This window comes from Gymnogyps californianus, chromosome 6 (assembly GCF_018139145.2).
Source record: "Gymnogyps californianus isolate 813 chromosome 6, ASM1813914v2, whole genome shotgun sequence".
NCBI classification, from domain to species: domain Eukaryota; kingdom Metazoa; phylum Chordata; class Aves; order Accipitriformes; family Cathartidae; genus Gymnogyps; species Gymnogyps californianus.
This window is the reverse complement of record NC_059476.1, coordinates 39,443,021-39,449,813: the sequence shown is the minus strand read 5'-3', so window position 1 is coordinate 39,449,813 and position 6,793 is coordinate 39,443,021. Positions and strand designations below refer to the sequence as shown.

Genomic DNA, 6,793 nt, shown 5'->3' with positions numbered 1-6,793 from the left:
CATTCTTCCTCATCTTTCAATTTGATCCTACTTCTGTGATCACAGCAATGAGTTGCAAAGTTTACAGAAATACAAGCCATTAATTTCCAATGCCTGTAGGATAAGAGCTCTTTGACTCTTCTGATATCTAAGGTGTAGTAGCATCATTTTCCCATTCTAGCTGGTACTACTAATGATAAATAACCTTTAAAAGGCACATAAAGATTATCGTAGGACTCCTACATATCAGCTCTGTGGCCAGTGGCCAGAGGAGTCTCTGCCGTCCGGTAAAGTTCAAAACTAGCTAACATCCATTTTTCTTGTTATATAGCAAGGAGTGATACTGTGATACAGTATGTGCAAAATGATTTTATGGCACAGGCTTATTTAAACACATCAATTATTACAACATGATAAGAATGAATTCCCAGGGCTCACCTCAATAGCAGGGGCCACTCCACAAGGGCTGTCTACTAGGTGGCGGCAATCCATGCAGCTGGGACACCTTCATGATGTTAGGTATCAGGCAGCGAAACTTTGAATAAAGCAACAATTACTGCCATTGAAGAATATTATTTAGCATATTAGCCAATTACATAAATACTTAAATCTCATCACCTTCCAGAAACTCTTATAAACCTAGTTAATACTTATCGTTAGAATATTTAGGGGAATATTTCAGATGACAACGGATGTTAGAAGGAGAGCACAAACAAGTCCAGTGGGGTCTCCGAACACAGCAATCGGAAGCTGTCAGGTTGATTAGGGAAAGATCAGGGAGGGATTTGATTTCATAGATCTAAGTTTTTTTCTTCTTTGTTCTCTGTAACCAAGCTATGGGGAGCAGAACTCATGGGACTCTACAGAAGACATTTAACTGGGATGTGTTACACACTTTAACTCACCCTCACACAGAGGGTACAATCAGTTCCCTCTTGTTTACACCGCTTCTGCTGTCCCTTACCAATATGCTACTAAGCAGCCCCAACTCTTCAGCAGTAGACGTGCCAGCAGCACTCCCGACAGGTCTTTGGTTAAGGCACTTATCCATATAGCTGAAAAAAATGCCGTCCTACGCTCCTTCACCTAAAATCATTTGACCCTACGTCTTCTACTTTCCTGGAGCATTGCCAGCTACCAGGCTAGAGTGAATTCCTGGGGTAGAGGATGTTTGTCTCACTGTCGTCCCACTAAACTAAGCCTTTAAGTATTTTACAAATACTAAAAAATTAAAGCCATCGGTTGGCATTGCTATGGAAAGCAATCGGAAAAGGCATGAAGTTCTTGAATTTTTCCTTGTGGTTTGGTTAAACTACAAAGTTGGGAAGAGAATAATTACTAATAAAGCTCCAAAGCTTATCTCTTGTGGTCACAGTCCATTTCAGTAAACACCTGTTTTTCTTACATCATCCATCTATTTCAGAGACAACTACAGTTCTTTCTGTACACTCTCCAGCACCAAACCTTTAGATTGTATATACAGCCACTACATTTTTAAAAAATATTTACTCTTAAAATAGCATAACAAACTGTGGGAACTGTTTGTTATTGTCTGTAAAAAGAAATGCAAGTTAGTTATGTTTTTCTCTTCTTCTTTTAATCAATTCATTAAAAGGTTAATGTTCTTAATAGCACTCTATTGCTGAAATTCTACAGGAGAAAAAAAATTGTTAAAACTACTTTTTGTCATTTCTTCTCAAGACAATTGGCTGCCATGTCTTTGCATTTCCAATAGTTTCCAAATTCAGTTTCCTACTAAAAGAAAAAAATACAAGTGCACGAGAGAAAGTGAGAAAGCCGGTAAAGACTTTAGAGCCCAGCTGCACTGCAAAATTGAGGAGTTCACCATAGTATAGTTTTTATTCTCTGTATTCTCCAAAGGGGAACTGAAATTTGTGTTTGCCAGTCACTGAAATCCATAGCTGTCAAAGAAAGCGGAGGAAATTCACTTATTCTGATAGTGGAAGAGCCAGTCTCTACAGACAGACAGAGCTTGGAGACTATTTTTATAGTCAGGTTCTGCATAGATCTATTAAGTACATCAGGTTTCGATTCAACAAAGCAGTTATGCTCAGGCTTCATTTCAAGATGATGACTAGACTAATTTCCATCAGTAAGACACAGCCCAGCTCAAAAGTTTTTAGGCACCTAAGTTGCTGTTACTTACGTGCACACTTACAGGTACAAAAACTATTATGTGCTAAGACAGACATAATGGTGGCAGTGAATTACAGCACAGGCTTACCTCCTGCGGAAATTGGGATTCAAATAGCAGTAGCAGTCACTTGTGGGACTGTTTAAGCTGTATTTTGCAAGTCACAAAGATGCCTCAAAGTAAATAAAACAGAGATTCAAGACCTGGACTTGCTTAGCGTGTCAAGAAAAAGTGCATGGGCAAAGTACCTCTGGGACAAACACCTAAAGGTGGTGGCTGACAGACCAAGGTTATTAGTCATTCCACTTTATTCCATCAAGTTTACTCAAATACTAAAAATAAATCCCATAGATGTCTTTTACAGGTTGAAACATAAAAATCTAATACATAAAGAATTTCTCTTTCAGGTGACAGTACAGATAATTATTCTTTTCAAAACCTGAAATGTCATTTATGTCCTGGCTTGAAATAACTTTTAATGTATTGCATTTAGAACAATCCCTTCACTATAGTATCTTGCAGCCCACAATATAATCTGCATTTTCTTTATTCAGTACACAGGCCGACTGATGGGTTTTCCACAACCCTCTCTCTCACACACAAATAACCATGAGATACGGAGCCAATGTGTAAAAACCTCATAGTTTGCATAGAAAAAAATTACTAATAAATATTTATAGTTGTGCTGTGGTTTCAATACAGATCGTATTAAATAACAACAGATTCCACACTTGTAAATGTAACAGGAAAGCTACATTAAACCTGCAAACTAGAAACACAGTACCTCAGCTGCAGCCAACATTTCAGAAAATGGAAGAGACTTAGGAGACGGATGTAGCAGAGATTTAGACGCCTCTCTGTGCCTCTCTGCTGGAAAGAAGGGATGCAATATCTAAAAAAAATAGAAACATTGGAAATATTTGTAAAAAAAAAAATCCTTCATGGGGAAATTGTTTTTATCTCAGTGAAAAACACAAACTGTTCAGAGCACCAGCGATCATATAAGCCTGTCACTGGATAAACTCTCATCTCAGTCAGGATGATGAATTCCCATCTTTCTCACCTTTCAGCTGCTACTCCGTAAACAATCTGAAATTCCAACCACTGAATGCCCAGGCAGGAGGAACCAGGGGCGGCTCTTCAGATCCCTGCTGAGCCCTCGCCCCTGTGGATGGTGCCCACCAGCAAAGACAGGGCACTGGCTGCTGCTACTTTGTTACAGCCTTGACTATCAGTGGTCTCTCAGTCACCATCTTGTCATCAATCTTACTATGTTTCTTGAGAAAATGAATTTGCAGTGGCAGTGAAAGAGCAAAGAAACCTTTCACACAACATTCCTTCATTTTTCAGTAATAGAAGCTGAGCCATTGCTACTGTTATACTTAATTAAAACATCACTTTGCAAGAGCCTGCTTTGTTGAAAGTTTAAGACAGAACAATACCACCATTGTTTAATAAAGCTAAAAGAATGACAGTGCAGAGCAGTGCCTGGGAAAAGAGGGAGTCTGTTGACAAAGTAGTGAGAAGTAAGAGCAAAAGGGGCATAAAATACACTGAGGTTATAAGAAATAAAAAGGGAATTTAATATTACTGTATGACAAGCAAAGTCTACAGTTATTTAAATATGATTTAAGTCTGTCACTCCCCTTATGAGGAACAGCCTATACAGAAATATCTTTTGAAAAGTTCTCATGGCAGGAAACAATGACGGCAAACAACTAAAACCCATGTCCCACTCCCCATCCCATCAGCAATAGGGCAGCCAATTCGTATAGACTACTTGAGCGCCTGCCAAGCAACAAAAGTCATTTTGGTTTAACAAAAGGTACTTTGAAATAAGACACCTGCAAGGAATACAAAAGTGGGCATAACTCTAATAGCCTAAAATACAGCATCACTACATTGCGAATCAATATCCTGGAGGAAATACTGTAAAACACCCTGCAGAGGAGGTGTTCTGTCACCGACTCTACGTTCCCCCCGTGGAGGTATACGCCTTGGCTAGGAAAGCAGTAATCGACCGCAGGGCCGTAACTTCATTCAAATATTCTCTCTCATATGCTGGAAACCAGCTGCCAGCATGATTAGCTTCTTCCAGCCCCAGAGACAGAACAAGTGAAACTAGCTGGAATGATTTGCCGAGGAGCCAAGAAAATCAAGTACTTTGAATATTTTGCTTCATCAGATCAAATCCCACTTGAAAAATAAGTGACCAATCACTCTGGGAGAAGACTTGGTTGAGGTTCAGCACACACTGTGGGTGAAACGAAAAGCTTGAGGAGAGGTTGTCTTGGCAACATCGTCTGATTCATATTTAAAGATAAAATCACTCTCCAAAGCTAACTTAAAGTGGATGACAGAGACAGGGGAAAAAAAGTAGGCATTCGTAATGTCTTCATAGCAGAAAGCACTGCCTTCTGCCAGTTACCTGAATTATTTTGGGACTGTTTGGTAAGGTTTCCTCTGTTCATTGTAAAACATTCTTTTTATAGCAACTATTAAGACAAATAAATAAGTCTTCAGTCTAGAAAAATACAGCATAAACTCCTCCAAGTTACTCATCATGTGAAACAGCATGATGCCTCAATATCTAAAGTACCACCTTTTTTTTTTTTAATATTAACACACCAGCAGACAATCATAACATTGCAGTATAGCCATGTTCTCGCTATCAATTTGTGCATGTACACCCTTTATAAAACATAGAAACTGGTAAAGATTTTTCAGGTTTTTTTTCCCAAACCGCTCTTTGTATAGTCATTGATTTTAAGGGCCTTCAGTGGCACGTGATTTCTTCTGCAAAGAATCTCATTAGAACTGGGTCTGATGAGATGGGCAGGAAAACCCATGAAATCCCAATAGGCATCTGTCAGGATATGAGCACGCACAGTATAGGACAGAATGGCAATGTCAGTGCTACATGCTGGATCCTACCAGGTATCTGGTCAATCTATCCAGGTACTTCCTTCCACCAGTAATCTCTTAGGTCAGAAATGCCCATTATTAATCATGTTTAGTAAATTGCTTTGTTGCTAAAATGCTCTGTCTCTAATTTCATCAGAATCCTCCTTGTTCTACCTTAGAGGAATATGGACAATACCTGATATTGCATACTGTTACTTTGTGTACTTCTGTCAGGATAATGAGAACATAGCTAAACTGAAATGTCCCAAGTTATTTGTTTCTTTTCCAAGTCGTTTAACACCTAAAGGGAGGAGAAAGGGAAAAAAAAAAAAAAAAAGGTAATAAAACCTACATTTCTCTGCATTTCTTTTCCCCTTTTTTTTTTTAAATGGATAATTGCACTCAGCCTAAAATTCCACGAAATCAATTCCAGAAGAAAAAAAAATGGTTTACAAAGTTTTGCCATGCCATCTCAATCTCGCTTATCAAATATTTCAGGACTTTTTTTCCCTTCTTTTTTCAATATCTGAGATCCCGTAGTCACACACAGGCAGTTACAGCGGTAGCTTAAACAACATCCAAATATTTTTCCCAAGCAGACACACTTCTCCGTGACCTCAGTAAAGTTAGGGTTTTATGTCTTCCAGTACTCGTTAGCTGCCACCCATCTGCAATACTGTTTTCTAGCCAACAGGTTGCTCATTTGCCTGGCACTGTAAGGTCACCGAGCAGTGCCTCCCTGTCATCTCTGATCTCGACTGACCCACACCATTTTGTCATGAGCTAATAACAATTTACTGATTATCACTTTTCTCTAGATCATTAGCTGTAAGCCGAGTACCTTAAGACACTCCCAACTTTTTGTAACTTGACAGCTTCTACCGTTTCTATCTTGTTGGCACTTTCTATATCGACACAGCGCTTAATCTGTCTTCTCTATTTGTCTCTTGAATAGCGTCTTGAGGCAACTACTGCTGAAATTTGAAGAATTGTAGTAAATTGGTGGAGAAGACTGATTTAAACATAGGCAATGTCTTCATCAGATCTTTCAGTTTGTGAATAATAGACATTTCTTAATTCCCCTCCTAATCATCATTTTTCATGCCACTATGGAGAGGTTCACCTCTGCCTTATCCCCAGGCTCAGCTGAGCACTAAAGACATGCAGTTTTTCTATCAGTCAGTCAGCCCACTTTCAAAAGCAACCTTTATACTAGTTTCACCATTTTGACTCGAATTTCTTTTTTATTAGCTATCTTACTTTTTTCAGTCCTGACTTTTAGCACTACTATGCTAACAGATGGCACAATCCTTCCCTCAACAACGAGAAGTCTAACACTTTTATAAAGGTAGTATTTTCTTAACGGGAATGAACAGGTGGGCAGACCAGAAGGATGCAACAATTACATTTAACTGGTTGGCAATAAAGGATGATCCCAAATACCTGCTGCTAACGCAGTATAAGTCTCAGCTACAGCCAGCATGAAAAGAAGTGGGGAAAAAAAAAACAACAAAAAAACCAAACCAGGGCAAACCCAACCCCCCTACATGCTTGAAAACCTGGAGAGCAAGAGCCACTGCTGCGGCAGCCACCTCTGTGATTCTGCAGGCACAGGCAATGTTCTGCCCTCACGTACGTATCAGATCGCAGAAGAGCTGCAAGGTAATTGCTTCTGATTAACTGCCACTGAGGTGGCTCAGAGACCCTCTGGAGAGCACGCTTCTCTTGTAGGATCCTACCTTGCCCCATTCAACC

General features: G+C 39.4%; 1 long non-coding RNA gene across 1 annotated transcript in view; it reads right to left on the bottom strand.

Moving 5' to 3' along the window:
* Window positions 1-425: 425 nt before the first annotated feature.
* LOC127018081 (uncharacterized) overlaps window positions 426-6,793 on the bottom strand; it is a 125,357-nt gene continuing 118,989 nt past the window's right edge. The window contains exons 3-4 of the long non-coding RNA XR_007766699.1: window positions 2,919-3,026; window positions 426-514 (exon numbers count right to left, since the gene is read on the bottom strand). This is a non-coding gene — a long non-coding RNA (uncharacterized LOC127018081). The remainder of the gene's footprint in view (window positions 515-2,918; window positions 3,027-6,793) is intronic.